The following is a 16,507-nucleotide window of genomic DNA, read 5'->3' as shown; positions in this document are numbered from 1 at the left end:
AGGGAGAGGATTCTGATCGAATGGCAGACGGCCGCTGCACAACTGATGATCGGTACGTATTATCTCCAGTCAAAATGTTAATGAGGTGCCCATTGCAAAGCTCTGATGACTGTTTTGTGCAACAACTGTCTTGCGGGCGCGGGAAAAACTTAACCCCCCCTGCAAACTTATCTTGCCCTTTGTCGTGATATATTAGCTTAACTTAAATCATTAATTTCATTTGATGTTGAACCATCAATAAGGCGTCATGCTGAAAAATAGTTTTGCATTAGCGCGTAGATTAGGTTTTTAGCTCTGTTATTTACAGAGCCCATGTTTTTATAATTTTTGTTCTTGTGATTTGGACAGTCTAAACGTGACATTAAGCGAGCGAGTAATCACACATTTTTATTTTCTTCGATCCTAAGTGAGGTCCAATACATCATGCGCTGTCTGTAAAACTTCCGATGAAACCACATTAAAACCCTTGGCCCAACCAGCGAGTTCCCCTTAATGATGTTTTGCACTATGAAAAACGTGTTTATGTTTTTACCATGTAAACTTCATATAGCCTATATATGATTGTAGCCAAATAAATAGTTGTGCTGCTACACACAATGCATACTCACAAGTCCTAAGCAGTTCTCCTTGTCTCACATTATATATAGTCTGTTTGGATTTCTCTCCTGTTGTATGAAACTTAAACCTTATGAACGTTCACCTCTCATTAATTGCAGACCATGTTTAACTACACGTTCAAGACCTGCTAAGACTAAGAGACAGGACTCCTCGACTTGTCGAACTGTAACTGTGGCAAGCTACAGGCCAACACCATTTTTAGGTATGTTATGTTATTGTTATAACGTTTTTACCGTGCACGGCCTAGATCGCTGTAAGTGAATCTAAGGGTCAAGTTATTGCGGTAAGCAAGGATGCAAGCGATTGCCTAATAAAATCACCTCGTCTGTCAACCTCGAACTAGAAACAGCTGATTGGCCAAAATTCAGTTCACAAAAATTCCCACCCAGAATTTAAAGGAAGGATGCAGAAAAATTTGAACACCAGTCTAGCTGAGTTTAGCCGAAAGTACGATACTTCATCCTGAAACGTCCATGAACTGAAGTACATCAAGAAGAGGTGGTACCCCTTCCCGCCGCTGCCGTTTTGCTTTGCAACCGTGACAAGGTCACTGAGTTGTTGTGCCGTCTGGACGTTTATTAACAGTTCTGTAGCCTACACGTACATTTATGGATGCCCACACAATCTATATATATATCTGATCTCTATCTCTATATATGTATATAATGTCTTGTATGGGTGTCGTGTGCCTGGGTGTATAAGCCATTTGAGACAAACAAACTGTCTGTAGAAGTTAACTATCTATACTTGATGGTTCTTGAAAAAGGTGACTTTTAAACGTGCATTGTCAAGTATTTTGGCATGCTGTTATGTTTCATTGCCAAAAAGTACGTTGTGGAAAGGAACTTGGTGTGAAAATTTATTAGGCCCATTGTATCGGCAAGGATCATAGGCACAAGAATACCATACCACAGGTAATTTACTCCTGTTATTCCTTCGAGGCATTAGTTTGCCAGACAATGTTAGTCATGTTGAAATCATATTTTAGTCAATTTATGATATAAGAGCTGATATTTTTAAGGCATTTTTAAAAGATAAAAAGACGCTGATGTTTTCACGAGTCACAATACATGTTTTAAGAAATCGTTTTTATTTTGCCCACAGCGGAAGTTCCAGCCGCCATGAAAAAACATGGTTCGTGAATCACAGCAAACACAGCACATTTCCTCATCTTAAGGTTGGGGGTTGATGGTGAGCAACTGTCATTAGAGGTCACTGGCACTGACTGACTGTTTCTTGTCTAGTCACACTCCCTTTCCTTCTGGTAAAATGGTATGTTACATGCCTATAATCGTCGTACTCACCGATTGGCCGTGATGGTGCAGAAGCTTAGCTTTTTAATATTATTAATAATTTTACAATTAAACTAAGTACACCAAACCTTCAAAATGAATTTCAATAAATTCTTACTAGTCACCAAGCGCTTGGAGGAGCATCGTATTCATATATGAATTTAAGATTCATTACAAATATAACTTCTGCAACTGCAGTAAGCACTCAACAACTCTAAAATAAACAACAGGTTGTTTTAAAACATACATTTTTAAACACATAATTTCAAATAAATCTACAACTATCTATAAAGGCTGTCACAACCATGTATGAATGATAATGACTATTTTAAGATTACCTCGAATGTTGAGTTGGATGGTGTCTTAAAACTACCCCTTGTATTTTTTATTTAGTGCTTTTGTGACAAACGGAATATAGAAGAATTAGTACCAGCTCCTCAATATTACACGGCTAACATAGCCTAGTTACTTTAAATTTTATAATGCTTTGAAAACATATTAAGTAATATTAACTTCACCAAAGGTAAGCAACAATTGATTTCCTTCCAGTAGAGAGTAGCATTGCATCTTTATCACGGATGCATCAGTGTTTGATCACGCTAATAACCCGAACCCAAACCCTAAAATCAAACCCTCACAAAAAACCTGTGAAATATCATTAATCTTTAAGTACAAACCATAATATCGACCACACCCTTAATGGTCTGTGTGCTTACCTTAGCCAGGACTATAGAGCCCTGTCAATTATCATGAGACAAAACATCTTCAGAGCATAAGTTGTATCCAGGAGGAGTATCTTCATATAATTGCGGACATATCCCATTATTCGGATCAGTACCTTAGGATGATGTAAGGTTAGCTGTTACCCAATTGTAAAGCCAGCTCTGCCTAAAGCACATTGTTTTGGACCATACCTGGGTGGAAAGGTATGTGTACTCCTATGATATACTGAACATCCTCACGTGCGATCGACGACGCCTTTCAAAGACACCCAGCTGCCTGACTTGAATCGTGTTGTTAGCCTCACTAGTTCACGAAAAGCCCAACTGAAAACTTTTCAGAATGGGGGTTCAGTCCGTTCATGTGGGCGATTCTCACAAGCACATGCAATGAGACAGCATGAGAGTTCACTTACAAAGCGCTCATAAAACTTAATGAGCACCTCAATGACAGCTGGGAGAGTGACAACTAACTAAAATAAAGCCAAACTTATTTTAATAAATTGTAAAGTTTGTCATAAGCCAGATATTATGATTAAAGAAATTATTTGTCAAAATCTACTTACAGCTTTTCCACTATGCGACAACACAAATTTTGTAAATGGCCGTCAAGCAAGAGCAATTCGTGAAAAACAGGAGGACAAAACAATAACACATGTGTTGGCAAAGCCGGGCTTCTGTCCAAAACCGCGCAATTTTTTTTTCTGTGCTTTGTTGTGTGTAGCTATTTTTTCTAATCTTTTCTTCAGAACAGCTTATTTCTAATTGCGGATCTCCATTGAAACATAATGTAAGTAGTTGAGTAATTAAATATTTTATAACAATTATTTTTTACTTTTTTGTTATGTTTCATTTTATTTATTTATTCATGTTAAAATCTTGGATTGATTTGGATTGATTAGAGACAACAACCAAGCCATTTTTCAGTTGTTTCAAAGATACTGCAAATATCAGATAGATCAGAAGATCAGAAAGAGCTTTATTGTCAAGTACATTTGCACATACTAGGATTTGTTCAGGTGACAGAAGCTTCCAGTACACAAAGAACAACAACAACACAGATAATAAAAAATAACTACAGTATATGTGAATAAAATACACGTGTGTGTGTATACATTTTCAAGAACCATAGTAAAGTTAACTCCACAACAGTTTGTTTGTCTCAAATACACACACACACACACACACACACACACACACACACACATAAATACTGGTGTGTACAAAATGTGTGTACAGGTGTGGTATATAGAGGAATAGAACAGGAATTTATAAGGACCCTTATGAAAAAAAAGTTTATTCAAGGTGCTATTAGCTATACTTCTTTGAAACTAAAACTAGGAAAGTATGCTTTTACTTTCTTTTTAACGTCGAAATTGGCTAGGTACTTCTAGAAATAGGCTTCTGTACTCCTCAGAAAGTTATTTTAAAATGAAATTGAAGTATACCGACTCTATACTTACAAAAAGTCTAAGATATTGAGAATATACTTGTGCTCCTAGAATCTGTGTGAAGTGAAGAACACAAGTGAAGAGAAAAAGAAACAACAGATACTAACACATGTAATCTAACACGATCATTTGCCAGGGAACAGCATCAAAACTGTAACGTTTATGGGAAAATAATGTCGACGGAGATAAAGAGGTAATAATTACGGTGCAGCTTTAGGCGTGTTAGATCGACGGTACATCAAATGTTTTGAATATTCATTCTGAATACTAATTCAGTCTTGTTTTTCAGCTTTTTTGCTCAAAAGTGGTTATTTCTTTATTGTTACAGTTGTGCACCAAAAAAAAAAAGATGAAGGGACATACAGCCAAGTCCGGTGACTCGCATACTCAGAATTGTTGTCTGAATGTTAACCCATCCAAGATGCACACACACAGCAGTGACACACACCCAGCACGCGGGAAACACACAAGCCCGCAGGAGGCATGGAGCAGCCATTAATGCTGTATCTGTGACCCCAGGTAACAACGCGAGAATCAGGTGGGGGTAATCGGAAAGCCTAATGCGACAAACGGGCAAATCAGTCGTGGTATTGCGCGGCCCGAGACTCTCAAACCCACAACCTTAGGGTAGGAGTCAAACTCTCCAACTAACTAGGCCATGACTTCCCCCATGACTTTTGATGAAACTTACCCAGGATAAAGTGTTAAAAAAAGAATGGCATGAAGCATAGAATAAAAGGTTTTTGTTTACACAAGCAGATTACTCTGGTTCATTTCGTTGGAGTGTTTTGCATGTTCAGCATATTCAATACGCCAAAATATATACAATTAAAACCTAAATAGGGACATAGTATATAACCTGATAGTATGATGTAAAGTTCACTTAAGAAAACTTAGGAGTATTACTTGCAAGACAATAAACTACATGAAACTAGTGGTTTACGTATAGACTATAACATATCAGAATAGTTGTCTACGAAAGTATTTAATAGGTAACCTATCTGTATACCTGTAAGTTCGACTTTTAGTAGTATAATTGCAGTATACAAAATAGCAAACTTAGAGGCGTAAACTAGTTGTGTACTCAAAGTTTGCTACTGTTATGACTTAAAGTATATACTAGAAAGTGTGGCCAATTTAGTCCCAATAGGGAGTTATTGAAACAGTACACTTACAAGGTATACTACTAAAAACACTGTGATACTTTGTATACTGCGCTACATAAAGTCTTATATTTCCTCTCTTAAAATATACTTGAACTTTACTTAAGTATACTTAATCAAAAATAAAACTTGAAGTATATACTTTTTTGGTAAGGGGATGTATTTTAGTAATTTTAGTAAACACAAGTGGTTTTTGCACATAGTTTTTTATTGGTGGAGTAGCGGAGAGAACATTTATTTTATGATTATATAATAAAAAAAAAACATCATTGTCTATATAGACACAACATATTTTACATATCGTTATAGCATGAGTGGGGGTTTGGGGGGCGGGGTTATCTGTTTGGCAACCACTGACTAGAAGAGAGGAGTGTTTTGGATTGTCTGAAAATAGTCTTTGCTTAACAAACTATTTAAATCAACTAACCAGACTGTTCCTATCACACTACCATGAATCGTTTTATGGTATCATATTTCCAAGCATCAGTGTCGCTGCTTCTCCTTCTTTCTTTCTGCTTTTTCGTCTTCAGATCATGGTCTTTGCGATTCCACACTATGTGATCGTCAACTCATATAAATTGAGGCACCAATTTGCCACAGATTTCGGCCTTTTCGTCAGCAATCGCCAGAAGCAAACTGTTTGCACTCCGAGGTGCAAACGAGTGGGCCTAAATTGTCATGTAATGTATGCCCCGCATAAGGATGAAACCCAATGCTTACATTTAAAAGTGTAAACTGGACTCCCAAAGGATCCATCTAGCTATTGTCCTCCTTCATGGGCCCTGGTAATGAAGGTGCCATTGTTGAGGGAACATTTTTTTTAAGGAGCCTTCAAAGCAGTTGGTGAAGGCGCTTTATCGGCTGTGATATGCATTAGGCCTTCATCGAATGCAAAGGAGATGAGGACAGGTTTCAGCTCCTATACTCTCTTTGGGACTGAGTGTCGCGAGAACTCTGAGTGGTCCTCAATTAAAGTAGCAGAATGAGTGATATTGCATATTAGTGATAAATCTAAATCCCTTTCTGTGCTCCACCAAATCCAAATACAGTGCTGTATTCGGGATGACACCTTTTTTTTTTATGGCCAAAAACCCGGAAATGAGTTTAGCATTTAAGTATTTTCCATCCGGATCCATCGCCTGAAGTCAATGGTTATTTTTTTTGTAATCCGGATTATATACCCCGCCTCGTGTGACTCGATACTCTACTCACTAGCTAGCACCTGTTTGTCCAGCTTTGTTGTGTGGTTATAAGTGTGCCTCTAACAAACTCTTATTGTCTATGAACCAGCATCTAAAATGAACTCAATGTTGAAACATTTCTACGACAATGTTTTTAAACAAAGCGACTGGTAAAATAAAGCCTGTCATACGCTCTTAAGCCTCGCGGGGTGACTAAAAACTATGAAAAGTTACCGAATGCCACTCTAATCACATGTCCATGAAATGGTTCACCTGTCAGACAAGTTTTCCGAGGGTTAGTCTTGAAAATGCTAGAACAGTTTTTGTAGTACCAAGGGCATATTCAGCACATTTCGTTTCTCTCATTCCAATAAAATGGATCAAATATTGAATATTTTTCCATTCATATCATTTCTGGGCCAGTGTTTAATTCTTTATATATATATTTCATACCATGATGGATTCTAGTATCTGGGCATATATAATAATTATAGAAAACAGTATTCAGCAGCTCAGTATGATATGTAGGTGGGTTTTATTGTAAGGTTATTTGTGTGGTTTTAAACAGGTAATCCTTCACTTGAGCCAGTACCAGTGGGTTGTGTGTATGTTTTCTAGTGGTATCCATGAGGTTTGTTTTTTTTTTTTTTTTATCCTCTTATCTTCTTTATAAAATAAGAAACTGATGCTGCCAGACAGTGGAGCTTTGGAAGTTTTCTCAGGGAAAAGGAAGTCTGGTAAAAAGTCTGGCTTATTCAGAAAGTCTATGAATTGACAAACCCAATGCTTCTTAGAGATTTGAGTTTCAGCCGATCCTATAGTTGTTAGTTCAAACTCTAGCTGCAATTTACCGTATTGTTCCGAATATAAGAAAAAATCTTGGCCTTGACCTAATTCATTCCAAAAAATATATAAATAATAATAATAGATAATAATAAAGCATGTATTAGTAAAATTGTGGTTATACCAATGGTAATCAATACGCCAAAAAAAACATGGTTAATTCCTACATTTAAAACATGGTTTAATTTTGGTCTATTTTTATTGGTCTCCAAGCATAGTGATGATCTATCATCGCTGAATATTCTGCCATAGTTGTTAAATTCGACCTTAGACACCTGACAATTTAGCTAGATGAAAATCCACTTTTAACTAAACACTCCTGGAATACAATCACAGTCTGAAAGGGGTGCATGTTGAGGTCGTTCATAATTACCATTTTTAAGCAGAGGTAACAGTTTTTGGAGGTCGGCTGTTTAACCAGTGTCTGATTCAAGTTTCAGTAGATATAATTATTCTGCCATCTAATGGTTGTTACTAGTTATAAATATCTGAAAACAGACTGCTGCCCGTATTTTTTTTTTTGGATGTGCAACCTATCTCCTTACTCTACATATGCATATAAAACTAGATGTTTCATTCTCTGTAGATAAGAGTTGTGCTTTGCTACATCTAAAGTTTGCTGCCAAGAAAACCAGCTTGTTATGCAGCTTTGCTGTGAGCTTTTTCAGGAGGTGTTTTTAATCTGCGTTAAGGTGTTGTTAAGGGTGTTGTTACAGCACATAGCTGGCCCCCAATCGTCAAATGTGCCTACCCACAAGTCTGTAAGATAAGAGGAATATTCACTGAAATCATAGCAGGGCAGAATGGAAAGCTCAGACAGTGTATGTCAGTAAACGGCGATAACACCAGTGCGATATGGCCACATGCATGTATATATGTAATGATAAATGCTGAGTGGCACTTCATTATTGACATATAATGAAGTGGTGGCACATTCACATATTTATAGTACCCTCGAAAATAAAACTTTTATAAAAGGGCTGATTTTTTCAACACAGGACAAATTCTATTACTACATTACAGGTGTTTTTAATATTGTGCAATGTACTGGGTCAGATCATACCTTCAATGCAGCCACAACTCAATCCAAACACCTGTCAGCAATGTTTAAGGTTTGAAACTTGTATCTACTAAAAATCTCAAAGAGATATTAATATATATGTGACAATAAGTAATTCCACAATTATAGAAAATAAAAAGATCTATAGTTTGTGGTCTAAGAAAAACCTCTATTGTTACTGTACCATATTTTTCACAGAAAAATCATTAAGTAATCATTTTAATTCTAATTTGTTTCTATAACGCCCTAAAAAATGTGTCACATAAATCTTCAAAAGATACTTCTGAACCAGTCTAAGGCATAATAATTATAAAACACAGACACACACTTGCACACACCCAAATAGTAATAAATTATCTTCCAATACAATAACTAAATTTATATAATTTCAGACATTCAAAAAGCCCTATAAATCAATAAAACATGGGAAAGCTAGTGATTGTGAACCTCTCACATACAGAAAATTTAGTGAGTCGGTCCAGATGCACTGGTTCTTTGGAAATTTAGGCATGGCTTTCCAATTTCCCCATGAATATGCATATTTATATTCCTTAACTTCTGGTTAAATAGTGTAAAAGGGGAATTAAATTGTTCAGCGATTGTGGGTGGTATTTTATTTGGTTTTCTGTAGCACTGGGGTGTCCAAGTCTGCTTCTCTGGGGGACCATTGCCTCTCTCACGCAAAGTTTAGCTTCACCTTCAACCCTAATTAAAACCCCTTGAACCACTGCTAACGAAGGTCCTCCAGGATTACTAGAAAATTCAAGGCAGTTTGTATTGGTTCAGGCTGGAGCTAAACTCTGGGCAGGATCATGGGGCCCTTCAGGAACAGGACTGTGGGCACCTCTGCTATAGGTGCTTACAGAAAGTTGTTCACTTTCATACTTGAAACAGACAAAACAAAATGCCAACGCTCTGGCGTTTTGATAACACTTTCTCAATCAAAGTACTTTATCAAATATCTCTTTGCACTTCGAAATTCAGTCTAATACTGCAGTGTATCCCAATGGTCAAAAACTAGCTTCACAACAGATACTTCTGTAGGTAGCTACAGTACACGTCGACCTCAGCTGAGAGCAGAGGGTGGAACAGGAAATTGAAGGCAAATGCAAAGGGCATTTCTAGCATTAACCCTCCAGTCCTGCTCAATCTTGAACTGTTGTTTTATTGGTACAAGCGGCGAGGCACATGTTTTGCAGCCGCAAGGCTTTGAGCTCAAACACAGGCCATTTGCTGCCCAGTCTATACCCTCAAGTACCGTGCTAAACTCCACCATGCTACCTGAGCTGAGTGCCAGTAGGACGTGGCAAAATTCGTTACTAGCCTGCAGCACAATGTCTTTGGTGGCATCATCAAAAATCTTGTGCCCCATTGCGCCCCTTCTGTGGCATCCCCATAATTACTTCAAACTTGTAGTAGTCAAAAAGTTTTTGACATAGCACTTGTGCTTTGCAAGGGCCTTGAGCTGACACAGTGGTTCAGCGGGTCCCGGCTGGGTCTCTTCACAGGCAGGATACTCCTCGCCGTATAGACATCTGACCCAGTCCGCTACAAAGACGGGCAGAAGGTTGATGACAGCTTGCACACCGTTCTCAATCTCAGTGACGCGAACATACTTAAACTGGCCCTCCCATGGTACCCGGTGTCCCTCCAAGTGGCTGCCAGAGGATCTGGGCATGTGCCATGTTACGCTCCTTCCATGCACGATGGGCCGCACAGGTCGCTGTACTCCTGCCATGTCAGGGTGGAGTTGTATACCTTCATCCCCTCCGAACGGTACACATAGAACCAGCTGAAGAGCACCAGAGCTGAAATCCACACAAGGATCAACTTGACCACACTGCTACGCTGCAAAGAGCGCAGCACTGCCGAGGGCGACACACTAAAACGGTTCCACCCAGCGCAGCAGCACAGGCAGCACACAAACGCACACCGTTACAATCATTTTGGTCAGTTCCAGGGTGAGGAACCACCCACTGCAGTAGCTGCACCAGCATTACAGCTGCTAAAAGCCAGCGATAAACACCGGTAAAGCAAAGAAGTAAAAGGAGGGTAGCCCACAGCTGTGCTCATAAGCCCCAATGCAGTGAACTCTTGCAACAGCGTGACGGACAGTTCACCTACCCAGATGAAGCACACCAGGTAGGGCAACAGCACACAGTATGTGCCATGTGTACCACCTGTTTGTGGCCATACGAGAACACAGGTAAACGAGGTAGAGATACAAAACACAAGGCACACCCACATGCAGTAACCAACCAGTCACAAAGGTGCATGGTGAACCAAGCGCCACCAACTATACGACCCACCGAGCCTCCCAGCAACTGATTCATGAATGCAGAAATGGCGGAGGCAACCTGGGAGAGCAGAGCAAATCTGGCATGCTGCTGTGCTGCTAGGGTCGCAGGCTTAAGTAGCTGCTTATAGTGAAAAAGACTGCAACCATAGCTAGTTCCGAACATGGCAACCAGGACTTGTCTGCCACAGAAATGAAAGGATGAGGAAAAGCGCAGAAAGGAGGAAGCAGAGGTATGGCTCAAGGTGATTCCGTGTGAAGTTGGACTCGGCCTGCTCATGGTCGATCCCCGGCTCAAAATGAGATAACATGGCTGTCAGTGCTCTAAAGTTCTCCCATGCCTTACTGTTCTGGAAGACTCGGAGTGTAGAAATTACCATTGACACAAAGGAGAGGTAGAATATAATGAGGGGAATGACAAGGACAAAGAACTCCAGTGTTAGATTGGAAATGATGAAGAAGAAGATGAGGGCATTGATGTGATGAGTAGGTATGAGAGAGCTTATCCACTGCATGCCAGCACGTGACGCCCAGTCTATTAACACCTCTTTCACCTCCATCACAGCATGAAGGGGAAACTTCAATACCTGTAGGTATGAAGAAAATGATTTGTTATCATTTTTAGTACAGTTAGTATACTATTAGATGTGTCTCAAAACATAGTGAGCTGGTTAACTAAATAGTAGTGATTTGTCAATTGTCAGAAATATTAAGAATTTGTTCGTCATTAAAGGGATAGTCCCACCAAAAAATGAAAATATCATTGTTCCAAGCCCATAAGACTTTCGTTCATCCTCAAAACATAAATTAAGTTATTTTTAATATTCTCTCTCAATTTTTCTTATCCATTGAAAATCAACACAACCAAAATGTTTCATTTCTTGACACAGCAGAACCGCCTGGGGCTGGTTTTCGTGCATCAAGCAAGCATGTTTAAGCTTCTGTGGCTGTATTTGATGTTCTATGTATGTGTTGATCTGTCATCCAATATATCATTTATATATGAATTAAAAGCCTAAATTAAATCTCTTTGTTCATATAAAAGCGATCAACAGTCCGACTCGAGTTAAACCACTCAACAGCATCCTGTGTGTAATCATCTCCTATTGTCTATGAAGAGCATCTAACATCAATTACTTAAAAAGATTCCACTTTGGATAAGATACCATTTGTGTGGACAGCTGGCCACGTAGGCAGTACACAATGAATCACCTCGCCAAGTTTTCACATACTGTACATAGATTTCAGCAGAAATGTAATAACACCTTCTGATGCAAAGGGAGTTCATCCTGGGTTCTTTACTGGTCCTTCATCGTCATCATCATCATCATCATCATCATCACCACTTGTGACCCCTTCCATGGCAGGAGTTGGGGAAACACCCTCAGCATATTGTTTAGTATTCTCAACAAACTCTTCTACACCTAACAATGATCACCCCCTGCCAGAGAACAGACACACAAATACAGGACATTATATGCATATCTGCTGATTGGATTAGGCTTTGCCCTGGGTTATCGGAAAATTCAGAAGACGGGAACAGCTGTCCAAAGCCTCACAAGGCTGCCCGTCATGCTATGAAGCAGTGGGCAGAAGTGGTCAGCATTGAGACTGAGACTATTAACCGCAATATGGATAACACACGAAGAAGAACTCACGGCTTTGGAAAGGAAATTGAGAGAATTTGGAGACCAAAATGGACAATGAACAATCATAGTGACCGTTTAAAATGGAATGCCGGCTGGCTACTAGACCAAACAACTGGTATCATATCTTCTTTCGGCTTTCTCTACCAGCCCTGGCCTTGGCTGGATAACATATATCTCCCGGGTGAGCACGGCAGCGAGACGCTCTCGCATTCCTCCCCCCTCCCACAGACACCTGATGATTGTTGACTCTGTCTAGGACCTGGCCAAGGCTGTCTCCATGGCAACTTGGCTGTGACGCTCTATAATCTGCGGACTGAGGCATCTAGAGAGAATCGCAACTCTCCAGGCCTACACATACACTAACTCTTACACATATACAGATATCATTCACCCCCCCAACCCCCATCCCTCGCCTTCGCCGCTTTGTTCCAGCCAGTCTAGCGGGTCTGTGACCAGCGCTGTAATGGCTGCAGGACCGGATTGGGCGGTGATTGCCTGGGCTGGATCACCTCGATCCCCAACTTCCGTCCCCAGTTGCAAAGTCATGTTTTATGGTGTATTGATTATGTGCTTTTGTGCTGAGGTGTTTTTTCCTGTCCTCAAAAACGGTGCTCCCAAAGGAGCACAGTCTGGGTGTTGGTTTTTTGTTTTTTTTCCTCTCTTTCCTAATGTTTTTTGCTGTTATCTCTTCCCCTGTCTACTGTATTTCGTTGCCTTGTGCCCACATGTGCAATGACAATAAAGTTGAATCTAATCTAATCTAATCTAATCTAATATTACCACATATGTAATAAAAGTCTAAAACATATTAGACTCTAAAGGAAAGATAACACAATGCATTCACCATCTCTTATGACCAAACTCTCCAAAACTTTTCTTTGTTTCTGTGTTGGGGTTGAGAGAGGGCTGTTGAGAGCGCCATCTAGAGGAGAAGGAGGACACACACAATAATGTTAAATGTTCTGGAGATATTTACAGTCGACCCTGTTGATTTAGATATAAAAGATCTGCATGAAGATTCTACATTTTTTATTTTGGAAAATTATAACAGCAGGTTGGGTACAACACAAGGGTAATGACAGAAATGACAGAAGCACTATTCATTCAACATCCTCCAAACTTGTTGACCACAACAACAGATTCATGTTGTTTCACCTGTCTCAGCATTGAGCTGGCTCACATTTTCCACAAGTTCAGCGGCAGTGATGTTTTTCTTCCTCTCTGGATTGAGTTTCCAGTACATGAGCAGAGCTGCTTTCCTTACACTGCGCGCTGAAACGAGATTCACATGACAGGGAACACACCTCCTCTCTGTTTTCTCAGCTGTGATGCCTGGCACAAACACACACGCAAATGCATTATAAATTCAGGCTAAATGTAAGTACAGAGAAAGGGATGTCATATGTTTATAATCTAGATATCATAATAAGTTTCTACTTTACCTCTTCTTTCATGCAAGCAATGCTGTAGCAGTTTCACTGCATCTTTCTGTCCGTTTTTCGCTGCCTGGAGCAGCCATGTAACGGCAGTAACCAGAATTCAATTCCTCGTCTTCTTGCTCTGCTAATCTCAGGTAATATCTACCAATCTGTTCAAAAACACATTGTAAGTTTTACTAATTACTATGAAGATGTATAGTGTGTCTGTGTTTGTGGCACTCAGACCTCTGTCTGTGCTTTGGTGTCTCCATTCTTTGCCCTCTGTTTAAGATCATCTTTGCTCAGTTCCTCTGGGATTTCCCCTAGAAAATGAAAAGAAGTCCACATACAAATAGCCTCATATTCATATTATGCTGTCACAACAAACATGTACAGTAGTAAGCCAGTCCAGTTTATACTAAATATGTTCACACAGCAGATTTTTACACACACATTGTTTTTTCAAATCAGATCTTTGAGACTGACTACCTACATCTTATTTTGCAACTGTTTGCAAAGCAGATCAGTCTGTTCAGGCAATGTAGTCCTGACATATCTATGATAATGTGTTAAATGTAGCTGAGTGTACTACTCTTTCCTTGGTAGTTAAAATCAGAAAAACACAAGGAAGAAAAACATTAAGACAACTGACAACATATCAGTGCTCTTCATATGGCAATTTGATGTATTGTACTGTTTATGACAAGTTTGTGCATGTCAGCATTATTGTAGTATTTTATATTATATTATTATTATATTATATATGTGAATATTTTAAATTAGCTTAAAAATCAGTTTTCATTTTAATTTGAGTATTTTTTTTAAATGTGCTGTCAGTTTTTATTAGTTTTGTTTTTTTAAATATTTTAATTTACCATTCATAAGTAGTTAAACTTATTTCTATTAGTTGCCAAGGCATCATTTTTAATTGTAAGTTTTAAAAGGTTAAGTTTTTAATCTAATCTTTATCATTTATTTTCATGACTGAAAACTATTTTCAATATTTTTTAGTTAGTAATAACAACACTGATAATAACAACACTTAATAATAACAACACTGGTGTGTGTTTGTGTGTGTGTGTGTGTGTGTGGTAGAAGATCTGAACTAAGTCAATGATTTCATGACACAGGAACTTGGGGAATACCAGCATGGGGATATGTGACATCTGAGCTGTGCATTATCCAACAGAGAGTGAATCTGTACCCTGTAGAGGAAAAGATGATTGTCCTGGAAAAGCAGTGTGGGAATTGCTGTCTGCATTCAGTTGGGATCGACCTGTCTGTGAGGAGTGATGTGGGGGTGGAGTCATTGTTGAAGGGGAGGGGCTAGACATTGAAGAAGGGGACATTGGATGAATGGTGTGCCCAGATGCAGAGAAAGCTGTGGGGACAGGCGATGCCGGGGATGGCAGTGGAGATTTAAGAAGAGAGGCATCCATTTCTAAGCTTAAAACAAAAAGACACAAAATTTGTGATAAGTGCTTTTTAAAATAATGGAGAGTTAACTTTTCATTGTTGTACATCAGTTTCTTTTTTCTTTTCTTTTATATGATTTTTTTTTCTGAAATCCTGAAGCCCTACTTCTCCTTCATAGCTAATCCTGTAGCCATAATAGATATAATGAAGTAACATGTAATGAAAAAATATACTTAAAATACACTATAAAACTTAAATTAACTTAAGTTGCATTTTATTAATATTACTAGTTTATTTGTATTTTAAATTACTATATTTAAGACCCAAAAGGATGTTTTATTACATTAAAAAAAAGCAAATTTACACCGTTAATTTTAAAAGTACGCTATGGTAACTATAGATTCTGAAAGATTCTTAGGGAGATCCCATTTCAATTTATTATGATTTTAAGATAAGTTGAAATAACTTCAACTGAAATTCAGGGAAACTACATAATGAAAGCCATTGTTACCATGGTAAATGTTTTGTAAACAGTGTATTTTGCACCACTCGGAGATAAAAAATAAAAAATAAAAGGCTGAGCTGTCATTCTGTCATTGCTCACCCGTGTCACCCTCACTACTGACCGGCCGGCAGAACAGAAAGTTAAGTTACACTCAAACAAACACTGATCAGCAATCACGGTGGAGCAAACAGATACCTCCGATCACTTCCAAACGCTTAAACTGTTGATTTTTCTTTATGTCTGCGAACGTTCTTTACAGATATACAGTACATAAATGAAACTACACAGCGAGTCTTCAATCACCGACTGCAACGACATTTTTTTTTCTTACCTGTGCTCCTTTATCACTCCTTCATAACTATGACAGAGCAGCCTTTATTGTATTCTGACACCAGACACATAACTGGAATAAGTGATGAGCACAGCGGACTTAGCAGGGGCCCGTCCAGATGATGCTTACTAAATAAACCCTCCCCCACTGACTGACTGGACCAGAATGTTGACATTTACCAAGTTCCTGTTGCTGCCTTCCTGGATTTTCAAAATAAAAGAACTGAAAAATAAAACTAAATAAAACTAAACTAAACTAAACTAAACTAAACTAAAATAAAATAAAATAAAATAAAATAAAATAAAAAAGTCCCTGATTTTTTTTTTTGTTTGTTTGTTTGTTTTGCCTAATTTTAACACCCACAAGCACATGAAAACTGAAAACTGATCAATTAATGTAATAATGCTAAGCAATTATGAATAATTCATTCATGGATTTGAAATGAGATAGATAGGAAATAAGATGCAAAAATTTTTTTTTTTCTTTAATGAAAATCTAAGGAAGTAGAGTGAACTCAAACCTCAGTAAATTCCTCTTTATGTCATTCCAAAATCTAGTTCAACTT

General features: G+C 38.5%; 1 pseudogene; it reads right to left on the bottom strand.

Annotated features, from left to right (window-relative positions):
- Positions 1 to 9,350: 9,350 nt before the first annotated feature.
- LOC122147369 lies at positions 9,351 to 15,204 on the bottom strand (annotated as a pseudogene).
- Between the last annotated feature and the right edge of the window lie 1,303 nt (positions 15,205 to 16,507).

Source organism: Cyprinus carpio, chromosome A14, assembly GCF_018340385.1.
Source record: "Cyprinus carpio isolate SPL01 chromosome A14, ASM1834038v1, whole genome shotgun sequence".
Classification (NCBI taxonomy): domain Eukaryota; kingdom Metazoa; phylum Chordata; class Actinopteri; order Cypriniformes; family Cyprinidae; genus Cyprinus; species Cyprinus carpio.
This window is presented reverse-complemented; position numbering and strand designations above follow the sequence as displayed.